This window comes from Haliotis rufescens, unplaced genomic scaffold, assembly GCF_023055435.1.
Source record: "Haliotis rufescens isolate VD_foot unplaced genomic scaffold, xgHalRufe1.0.p SCAF_2, whole genome shotgun sequence".
Classification (NCBI taxonomy): domain Eukaryota; kingdom Metazoa; phylum Mollusca; class Gastropoda; order Lepetellida; family Haliotidae; genus Haliotis; species Haliotis rufescens.
The window spans coordinates 59,112,645-59,124,793 of record NW_025963890.1 but is presented as its reverse complement, the minus strand read 5'-3'; positions in this window follow the sequence as shown (position 1 = coordinate 59,124,793).

The following is a 12,149-nucleotide window of genomic DNA, read 5'->3' as shown; positions in this document are numbered from 1 at the left end:
TTCTGGCCAAGAAGCATCGAGTCCCCAGACACCGTAGGCCGGTTAACCGACCAAGCCGTAGTCACGTCAAAATAGTATATATTTTTATGGACCTATATGTAATATCAATCATTTAATCAATCTATCACATTTCAAAATGTCTGAAATACATATTCCATTTTGTATTTTTTTCATTTTTTATCGATAAATTAAAAATTATTCACTATTTCCCGCGATGTTATTGAAAATAAAATTCTCGGACACACATTTCGACAACTGGTCCACATCGAACATGTCAAAGAGCAAAATAAAGTTGTTTTTAACAAATCTTTTAATATATTATAGAAAGTAATAAATAAAATCAACAAAAATATATCTAAAAGTAATCAAAATTACATCTAAGTTATTATTTCCATTCTTTTGTGCGATCGTGTGTAATGTAAGTCAAATGTCATCTCGGCTTTCGTCGCCTTGAATTCTCGGCTCGAACACGATGTTTAATGTAAAAATATATGCATGAAAAATCTTTGTCACTGCTCGTAACCTAGCACGATACATTCACGAAGTTCCATATTTTTAATATATATCGTGATTTCCTGCTTAAAACTTTCAGAATAACACGATTTAACAAAAATATTTCGCCAACTTCTGAAATTTATCAAACACGAACTTGGTATCACAGCTGTAATTTGATTGGCTGCCTTATGTCACATGCTCAAAATTGACCAATCACGAAACTTGTAGCAGATTTCGGCAAGAAAGCGTCATCAGAAACCAATTTTAATCTAATGAAATCTCTTGTTATAACTATGGAAAAAGACCAGGCGATGTTACGAGCGTGTAGATGAAGGAATAAGATTTCCAGCGATGTGTCATATGCCATTCTTCGACAAACGTGTTATTCATACGAAGCCTCGAAAACGGGGGTATTTCTTCATGTTACTGAGCGGTCAGAGGCTGTTATCGGGAAATGGGTGATGACAGAAACTATTTATAATTCTTTTAAAAATGAATTTCCAATTATGTAAACAATGAAAATAAAACAGAAATAGGTAGATCTAAGTGGATTTTACTTCAGATGGGGCTTGTCTGTCATAGTCATTAAATGGAAGTCAGTAAAGTAAGTTTGTAACTCACTTTAACTTGAATAAATCACTTACTATTAAGATCACAGTTGTCTCACTTACTTACAATAATTACATGAATTTATTAACATTTTGATTGAACTACTGACAGAGAGACACAAATAAACAACAAACACTTTAATGGTTGTTAAAAAATTTAATGCTGAAATGTAACAAATAATTGGCTGGGCACCCCATGATTTCCCAAGGCACACCTAAATTTTATACCTTGTGCCTTGTGGCACACTTGGCAAAAATTGCATTTCTAGCCCTGAATTTTGAAAATCTATTTCGGCCTGTCACGAGAATGGATATATACAGATGTGGTTGAGCCATGCTGCTCTGGATGTATTCATTTGATACCTAATTCTAAACAAGCCTAGGATTCTTCAAAGTAGGAGTATAGACAGTATTTTGTTAATTTAAGAATTTATTCAATTACTTCCATTACATGCCCAGGGCTAGAAATGCAATTTTTGCCAAGTGTGCCACAAGGCACAAGGTATAAAATTTAGGTGTGCCTTGGGAAATCATGGGGTGCCCAGCCAATTATTTGTTACATTTCAGCATTAAATTTTTTAACAACCATTAAAGTGTTTGTTGTTTATTTGTGTCTCTCTGTCAGTAGTTCAATCAAAATGTTAATACATTCATGTAATTGTAAGTAAGTGAGACATCTGTGATCTTAATAGTAAGTGATTTATTCAAGTTAAAGTGAGTTACAAACTTACTTTACTGACTTCCATTTAATGACTGTGACAGACAAGCCCCATCTGAAGTAAAATCCACTTAGATCTACCTATTTCTGTTTTATTTTCATTGTTTACGTAATTGGAAATTCATTTTTAAAAGAATTATAAATAGTTTCTGTCATCACCCATTTCCCGATAACAGCCTCTGACCGCTCAGTAACATGAAGAAATACCCCCGTTTTCGAGGCTTCGTATGAATAACACGTTTGTCGAAGAATGGCATATGACACATCGCTGGAAATCTTATTCCTTCATCTACACGCTCGTAACATCGCCTGGTCTTTTTCCGTAGTTATGACAAGAGATTTCATTGGATTAAAATTGGTTTCTGATGACGCTTTCTTGCCGAAATCTGCTACAAGTTTCGTGATTGGTCAATTTTGAGCATGTGACATAAGGCAGCCAATCAAATTACAGCTGTGATACCAAGTTCGTGTTTGATAAATTTCAGAAGTTGGCGAAATATTTTTGTTAAATCGTGTTATTCTGAACGTTTTAAGCAGGAAATCACGATATATATTAAAAATATGGAACTTCTTGAATGTATCGTGCTAGGTTACGAGCTGTGACAAAGTTTTTCATGCATATATTTTTACATTAAACATCGTGTCCGAGCCGAGAATTCAAGGCGACAAAAGCCGAGATGTCATTTGACTTACATTACACACGATCGCACGAAAGAATGGAAATAATAACTTAGATGTAATTTTGATTACTTTTAGATATATTTTTGTTGATTTTATTTATTACTTTCTATAATATATTAAAAGATTTGTTAAAAACAACTTTATTTTGCTCTTTGACATGTTCGATGTGGACCCGTTGTCGAAATGTGTGTCCGAGAATTTTATTTTCAATAACATCGCGGGAAATAGTGAATAATTTTTAATTTATCGATAAAAAATGAAAAAAATACAAAATGGAATATGTATTTCAGACATTTTGAAATGTGATAGATTGATTAAATGATTGATATTACATATAGGTCCATAACAATATATACTATTTTGACGTGACTACGGCTTGGTCGGTTAACCGGCCTACGGTGTCTGGGGACTCGATGCTTCTTGGCCAGAAAACCGGCCTACGGTGTTGTAAGAGTTAATTTATTGCTGACGAGATTTATATTTATCATTAAAATATGCCTTATATGGCAAAGTTAGGTTATTAATTCCTATTTTCCAAGCGTGCCATCGAGGCACGAAGATCATGATTTAGCCGTGCCATTTTCATTTTAGGCGTGCAATGGCACGCAAACTACGGTTAATTTCGAGCCCTGATGTCGATCAATTCACATGTGTGTGAGACCCTCTTTGAAGTTTTGTTGCGTAGTGGATGGACAAATATCAATTAAATTTAGGAACCGACATGACAGCTGTTCAAGTGAGATTTAGAGTAGAAACTGTAGATATTATACATAAAAATTTATTCCTAAAGTGTTAATGATTCGTTTATACCTTCTGTAAAGTAGGGTCAAATAGGTATCAAAAGGAATCACACGCCTCATGGAAGTTGCCATTTATTCGTCTAAAAATGGGATTTAGAAAAACTTGGAATCAACAGGAATCAGGTAATCACAAAATGGAATAGGAATCAAGGCGCTTCAAACACTTGAACAAAATTTGGGGGCGGCTGTGAGAAAAATTTGAGGTGCAAAGTCACTTGACATTGTCTATTGTGCGATACATCAGTAAACACAAACAATCAATTGTTGTTAAGTTTTGGAAGTTTAACTAGTATTGACACGGGTCTGGTGTATTCCTTATCATCAACCCAAACTTTTGCAGTTCGAACTCTACCATCCGCGCTCACACAGGTCTCAACTACACGACCAACCACCCGAATCTGCTGAGGGTCAATGATTAGCACCACATCATCACCACACGAGTTTTGAGTTCATAATGGCTTCAACTTCTATAAGAACAGTTCACAGGACTGGCTCAGCCACTGACTGATCTCCGAGGACAACTCTAAGGACATGTTTTATAGACTTTATTTCACTCTCCCAGCAGCCACCAAAGTGAGGTGCATAAGGTGGATTATACTTGAAGCGTATCTTCTGCTTGGTCAACTGCTGAGCGATCTCAGGGCTCATTGAGGTAAATGCTTCAGTCAACTCAAGGTCACCATCCTTGAAATTGGTACCACAGTCTGAAAGTATTTCATAGGGTTTCCCTCTGAGGGCTATAAATCGTCTCAAAGACATGAGGAAAGCATCACTGTCCATACTCTCCAGCAGATCCAGGTGAACTGCCCTGGTTGTGAGACACTTGAACACTATAATTCCCCATCGCTTTCCTCTTCTGCAGCCAATCTTGACCCACACTGGTCCAAACCAATCCACACCAGTCGAGTAGAATGCGGGTTTGTACAGTCGAAGGCGTGATGGGGGAGATCTGCCATCTGGGGTATCTGAGGAGATGCACATGATCTCTAACATGCTGTACAAAGTCTCTGATGGTGTCAGATTGCTTCCATCCCCTCAGTATCCATAACTTTCATCGAACTTCTGCGAAGTAGCATTCTGGTCCATAATGGTGCAAGATTTCATCAAAGTCCTTGATGTTGAGTCTTGTTATGGGATGTTTAGGGTCGAGGACTTTAGGGTGTTTGACATTGTCTGGGAGTCCCTCGGCCTGTCTGAGTCTACCACCAACTCCTACCATGCCATCAGATGGGTCATATTTTGGATTGTGTTCTATACGTTTGCTTGTACGGGTTATTTCTTTGCCTTCTCTTAATGGTGCAATTCCATCAGGAAGCCATTCCAGCTGAATTTGTTGAAACAACAGTGTTTCAGCTTTCTCTATGAGTTCAACTTCATCAAATTGATCACTTATGGCCGCCCCATCAAGGCACTCCATGGTAGCCTTGACTAGTGATTCCCAGTTATTGTACTGAGAACAATCATGAAGGTTCACAGCTGAGATATTGCCACAGAAACTTTTCTTCAGTTCATCTGCTACCTCAGCAGCATCAGGTATATCACATGTGTCTATGAGTGTCGGCCGTTTCTCAGAGGATTCTAAAAGGAAAAGAGGACTGTTCCTCCATTGGGAGGCAACACACAGTTCCTGCAAGGTTAAACCTCCTGTGACAACATTGGCTGAGTTATCCTTTGTGTTCACATAACGCCAGCTGTCTGCAGGAGTCAGGGATTGTATCTCAGAGACCCAAGTCCCAACAAACACTTTGTACTGACAGGACTCTGACTGACATTTGTTGAGTCACTCCACAATATGGTATCTTGGATCATCAAACTCAATGCTTTGTGAAGTTTATCGGCTAACTGTGTACCAGTAAGGGCAGCAGAGAGTTCTAGTCTGGGCATTGAGAGCAGCTTCTCAGGAGCCACTCTACTTCTTGCAGCCACAAAACTGACAGCTATATCACCGTTACTATCTTCACTTCTCAAATAGGCAACTGAACCATAGGCACACTCCGAAGCATCACAAAATATGTGCAGTTGTTTCTGTGACTGAGAAGGATCATGGTTTCTAGATGTGTAGCATCTTGGTAGACACACTTGAGGGATTTCACACTGTTCAGATTCCCACTTACACCACTGTTCATCAAGTTTTCCAGTTTCTATCACAGCGTCCCATTCATGTTTCGATCTCCTAAGGTCCTGCACCAAGATTCTTGCTCTTGACGTGAACAGTGTCAAGTAGCTGATAGGATCATACCATGTGGCAAGGATCTTATACACAACTTTCATTTTCAGTTTATCATACGTAACTGGTCGATACTGGAAGCTATGTTCGTCAGTATTACATTTCCAGTGCAATACAAGAGCAGGTTCTTGCTTATCATCATGTCCAAGACTTGCCCACAGCTCGAAGGTATCTGACTTGGCCTCTGCAGGCAAGTCTTCTAGTATCTCAGGTACATTGCAAGCCCACTGACAGATGTCAAAACCACCTTCAGCAAGCACCTTTCTGATTTGTAACTTGTTTCTTTGCTTGGCCAGGATTCATCCGACTATCCAGGCAGTTGTCTTCGTAAAAAGCCTCACCAACACACTTCATAACTTCAGGGTTCGCCGCTGATCAGCAATTGCTTCAGTAGGGCAATGGTCACACAACATTGACTGCAAGTAGTCCTGAAGGTCAGTACCTGCCATTCGTAGACATCTGGATCCACATTATTGTTCAAATTGCACCACAGGAATCTGAGAATGGGTTTGTCTTCAGGTAGGAGTTGAATCTGGTGAAACATACCCTATATATCACCTGATATAGAAATGAAGTTCATAGTTCTATGTTCACCACTGTTGGAGTATGCACAAACCCCTGTGGTACCTGCAAATGTCTTAGGTTTAGCAGCCTGTGTTAAGGTTTGGACTGTTCAGTCTTGGTTGAGAATACTGCAGTTGAAGGATTTCGCTTCTGTGGAGGGTATATTCCAATTGGGTATTGTCGAAATCTCAAGGACAAGACTAGGAGGGAGGATCCAAGGGTAGGACCCAGTAGAAGCTGGCTATTGAGATCTTGGCCCTTGTACTTGTAAGAGCAATTGAAGACAAAACAATGCTCCCCATTGTGTTCAACAAGGTGATGGGGGATAAACCATGATTCATTGGTTAACCTTGCCTGTTCGTCACTTATGATTAGCACAAAACCTGCATCAACTAGTCTCTGAATTTGAACATTGTGGATCTTTGCAAGCTCTTGGTGATTCTGATGGTGTTTCTCAGTTCGTCTCAGGTTCGACATCACAGCTTCCTTTCCTGCCTGTAACTTAATATGGTCCGATTTTCGAAGGAGTGGTGTTGCTTAGTGTTTACCATTGCTAACTTTCACTTGCACTGTCTTAGCTTCAAGTTTGAATATAGCCTCTTCATCCTGTTTGGAACAAGTTACTTTTCTCTCTTTGAAAGGCAAAATGTCAACTTGCCATAGTCTTTCACCATTGTTCATCACCTGATCTGGACTGGAAACTGCTGTGAAATGGCATTGCATGTCTTTGGGATTCATGAATAGCTGACTTGGTCCCTGGAAGGCCCAGTCCAGCTTGGTATGTACTGCCACAGAGCTCATTCCGGATCAAACACAATTGGTTGGGTTGGCAATATGAGATCTGCATGATCAGAACCCATGAGGATAGTAGTGATAGCTTTGTCGATCATTGGCAAAGGTGTATATCTCAAATGAAGGTAGTGCCTCTTGAGGGCTTCCACTAGATACGAGTACTCTGACAAGGATAGCTGCTCTAAGGTGAAGGCATTGGAAATCGGGAATCTAACATCGGGTCTGTTTCTGGATGAGATCAGAAGGTTCACGCTATGACCTTGGCAGTTAAAAGGTCCTTCATGAATTGTCGTGAGCACGATATTATCTGGCATCTTCAGAAGGTTCAACTGCTTCACCACAGAGGTCAGTATCATTGTCCTCATCGAACCAACATCTAAAACAGCATAGCTTTCAATGGCTCCTTCAGGGCCATGAAGTAGTACAGGAATAACCTTCAACATTATACTGTGAGGGCATGTAGGCTGATGAAGGTATAGTGACTGTTCCTTAAGGACTATTGAATGGATCTGAGCTCCCCCTTTCTTGGTGTCATCATGCAGGATTGTCAAATGTAGTTTCCGACAAGATAGACAGGCCTTCATCAGGTTACACTGTGCCATCTTGTGTGCCGACCACATTGCCAACAATGCCTCTTATCCTTTATCCAGGCGATAACTTCTTCTGTTGACAGTTTCTTGAAGTCGACAAAGTTGCTGACATGATGTTCACTGCTATTGCAGTATGCACAAAACCCTGTGATACCTGCAAATGTCTGTGTTGAAGGTTTGGACTGTTCGATCTTTGTTGAGAATACTGCAGTTGGAGGATTTCGCTTCGTGGAGGGTGAGAATTATCCTTTGTTGATCTGTTTGAGTTTCAGGTCTGTACACAGCAACAGCTTGGTGTGCGATTCTTGTCGCCAGTGCTTTCATTCTCAACCAGTCGGAGAAGTGAACAAGGGTGTATCTCTGATCTTTATCAGTACTGAGGATGTTCTTGTTGACGCAGTACTCGACGAAACTATCACGAGCTGAAGTTGGTAACTTTCCCAGAAGGCGATGAACATGAGAGCCACGTCGGAGTTCATACCCATTTTCTCCTTCAAGGGATTTCAGCATTTCCACTAGAGAATGACCCGACAAGGCAAAGTGCATAATTGCAGCCATTTCAGACTGCACAAGCTGCCGTGAGTGTCCATATTTGTCTCTGGTAAATGGATTCACATCATATAGACAGGCTTCTGCTAGCCTCCTAGGTGAGCCTTCTAGTTGGCCAATAAGTAACTGATACTTATATTCCTTGGAAAGGTAGGGGTGCACATTGACTGGGCTCTCTATCGCCAATTTAAGAATGTCAAGAAAACATGGGCAATGTTGGTTTAGGAATACCATATGATGAAGCAATTATCAGTTCAGTCATATCAGGCATTGTGTGTGTCATAGGGGATGGATTCCTTTTACATTGGTTTATCACATGAGTTACAGCCTCTTGTTGGGAAACAGGGTTGACTGTAGGATACGTGTTCTGGGGATCAACTGTTGCGAGTACAGGTACACATCCTGGACGAAGGGGGCTCTGGTCTACACAAGATTCACTGACCGGTTACCCATGAGTAGATTTCTGGTACGTACTTCTACCTTGTATCTTGGGGGCTTCAGTGTTATCACTATTTGTAACATTTGCAGTGAAGTCATTGGAAATAGGCTCAAATTCTGGGTCATGAGGATTCAGTTTCTTCGGTGACTGGGATTCAGGTGGTTCATCATTCTCTGTCAGCATAGATTCAAGTAGCTTGGCTTCATGTAGTTCTTTCCAAATTCTGAATCTTCCTTACTTGTTGTAATTCAGCATGCATTCTCTCTCGCCGTTGAGTTGCCTTTTGTTCAACCATCTGCGCCCGAATATGTGCTGTGCGTACTTCTTCTTCGGCTTCAATCACGTCATCTTCTAGTATGCTTAAGACTTCATCTGCCTCCTATTCCTCATGGCGCCTATGGCAAAGTTCATTAAGTTGGGCTTGCTCCTTCATACATGCAAGTTTGGCAGCCTGATGATCCAACAGCTTACTGGCAGCTGATATGTGACTATGAACCAATTGGCAGCTTTTATGACTGAGACATGACTGGTTGGAATCTTCATCAGAATGTCTGCTGTGTTCACCTGAGTGTTCACCTGGTCGTCTATTTTCTGATCTAGATGTGTGACTTTATGAGAATGCACTGAATGTCTCTTAGATTTTCTATCCAAATTATGTGCATCAGAATGACATGACACTGAGCGATTGGAATCAGAATTGTTCGTTTAACCAACCTTACTAAAATGTCTATCGCTCTGAACGGATTTTGTTTCATTTGTTTAGGCTGTTGTTCTTGGTTACTTGTGTTTGGAGAACGTATCTTGTCAGGAATTGATTGAATGATTTTGAAACAGGAAATTCTCACTCGTTGAAATGAGTGTGTCAAATCTCTCTGGTGTGTCTGAAGAAATATCATATTACATTTGGTTGAAGGGTCACGTTATGGTCAAATTACTTCAGTTCATATTGTTGATACACGGAGTTAAGGACAGACATTCATAATCATGTGCGGTGCTCTGGTAGGATGTTGGCAGTATCAGGCAACCACTGAGATGGATATTGAACAGAACTAAGTGACAAGGTGAGTTTCAGACTGCATTTATTTGATGATTAAAAGGTATGAGACTCAGTTGTAGACAGACTGTTCCAAACAAACTGTCTTAAGAACTATAAGACCTCCATGGTCTAGTGGATAGAGCCTCTCCCTGGAGAGTGGATGATTGGGGCTTCGAACCCAAGCTGTGTCATACCAAAAGACGTTAAAAGATGGTCCTTCTTGTAACCCTGTCTGGCGCTTGGCATAAAGGGGCTAAAACAAGGACTGGTGGGCTCGGAGTCAATATACTGTGTCTAGGTGGGGTATTTTCTTCATCATTTTTCATAGAAAATATTGAAAAACATGTATTTGAACTGGACGGGAGTCTGCCCAGTAGCCATCCCTCTCCCACCTGTGTGATTGTCACACTGAAGACGTAACGACAATCAGTATAATTATCGTTAGTAGAATTAGTGACCCAACTATTTCATTCTCTACTGATCTAATGGCACACTCTCCGGGGTAGAATAGGTCTTCAGCAACCCATGCTTGCCGTGAAAGGTGCCTATGCTTGTCGTAAGAGCGACTGATGGGATCGGGTGATCAGGCTCACTGTGTGGATTGATGATCATGATGTCAATCACTGGATTGTCTGGTCTAGACTCGATTATTTACAAACCATCGCCTGAGTGCAACAAACAAACTAATGGCACACTCATACCATGTATTGACTTGATGTTTGTTATCTCCTATATGTTCACTACCATTGCTTTATTTTGATACTTACATCATCAGTATGGACATGGTAGTTTGTTATTCGTGTTTTCCCGGTGTTTAGAAACACACGTTGGTTAAGCGCCTCAGACTATTGTATTCCCCGGCAGTCCAGGAGAGACTGACCTCTACATTAGTGGGTTAAATGGGACACCAATCACCATCACCACATAGCAACCAAACTCTGCTTAAGAAAATGTATCTTCCATGCTGTGTTACTGTCTACTCAAAAACCTAGGGGCTGGTGGGATAGCTTGGTGGTTAAAGTGTTGGCCTGACACACCGAAGATGCGGGTTCGATTCCCGACATGGGTACAATGTGTGAAGCCCATTTCTTGTGTCCCCCGCCGTGATATTGCTGAAAATTGCTAAAAAGAGGCGTAAAATACAACTCACTTACTACTTCTAAATCGGCATAAGAAATTTATTTAAATATATATAAAGCGTACATAGATCAAGTGTTAATGGTTCTAGCTGTGAGGGTACACATAGATTTCTGCCATGTTCCAAATTCAGTCTGCATTTGTCATATTAATTTTGAAAATCTATTTCGGCCTGTTACGAGAATGGATATATACAGATGTGGTTGAGCCATGCTGCTCTGGATGTATCCATTTGATACCTTCTAAACAAGCCTAGGATTCTTCAAAGTATGAGTATAGACAGTATTTTGTTAATTTAAGAATTTATTCAATAACTTCCATAACATGCCAATCAATTCACATGTGTGTGAGACTCTCTTTGAAGTTTTGTTGGGTAGTGGATGGACAAATATCAATTAAATGTAGGCACCAACATGACAGCTGTTCAAGTGAGATATAGAGTAGAAACTGTAGATATTATACATTAAAAAATCATACCTATAGAACAAATTATTAGTTTATATCTTCAGTTTTACTCACTGCATGTGGAGATGTAACACCAGGTTGACGTGGTCCCTGACGGTGGCTGAGGCGGTGGCTGGGATCTGAGGCTAGTGTTAACTGATGCTGGTGATGACAGATTCTGGTTGCAACCAAGGCTGGTGGCAACTGAGGCAGGCGACAACTGAGGCTGGCAACAACTGAGGTTGATGGCGTCTGAGGCTAGTGTTAACTGACGCTGGTGACGACAGAGTCTGGTTGCAACGGAGACTGGCGGCAACAGAGACAGGAAAGCAACCACAGCTGGTGGCAACTGAGACAGGCGACCACTGAGGCTGGTGGCTGCTGACAACTGAGGCTGGCAACAACTGAGGCTGGTAACAATTGAGGCTGGCAGCAACTGAGGCTGGTGGCAACTGAGGCTGGTGGCTGCTGACAACTGAGGCTGGCAACAACTGAGGCTGGCAACAATTGAGGCTGGCGGCAACATGAGAGCTGTTCAAGTGAGATATTGAGTAGAAACTATACATATTCTACATAAAAATTTAATCCTATAGTGTCGATGAGGTAACACCAGATTGACGTGGTCCCCAATGATGAAGCAGGAAGTTCTCTTTCTCTGCTGGACTGTTGACTGTGAGACCAGTGGCCTGTTGACTGTGAGACCAATAGCCTGTTGACTGTGAGACCAATAGCCTGTTGACTGTGAGACCAATGGCCTGTTGACTGTGAGACCAATAGCCTGTTGACTGTGAGACCAATGGCCTGTTGACTGTGAGACCAATAGCCTGTTGACTGTGAGACAATAGCCTGTTGACTGTGTGGCGACTGGCTACTGACACTTGTGCCGTCTTGATGAAATTGGACTACTTTGATAACCAAGTCTGACACGTTTAGGCTGTTGTTCTAGGTTACTTGTGTTTGGAGAACGTCTCTTTTCAGGAATTGATTGAATGATTTTGATATATAAGTGCAAAAGTCTTGAACGCGACGTTAAACCCCATTTCACCTCACCTAATCCATTGTTCCTGTG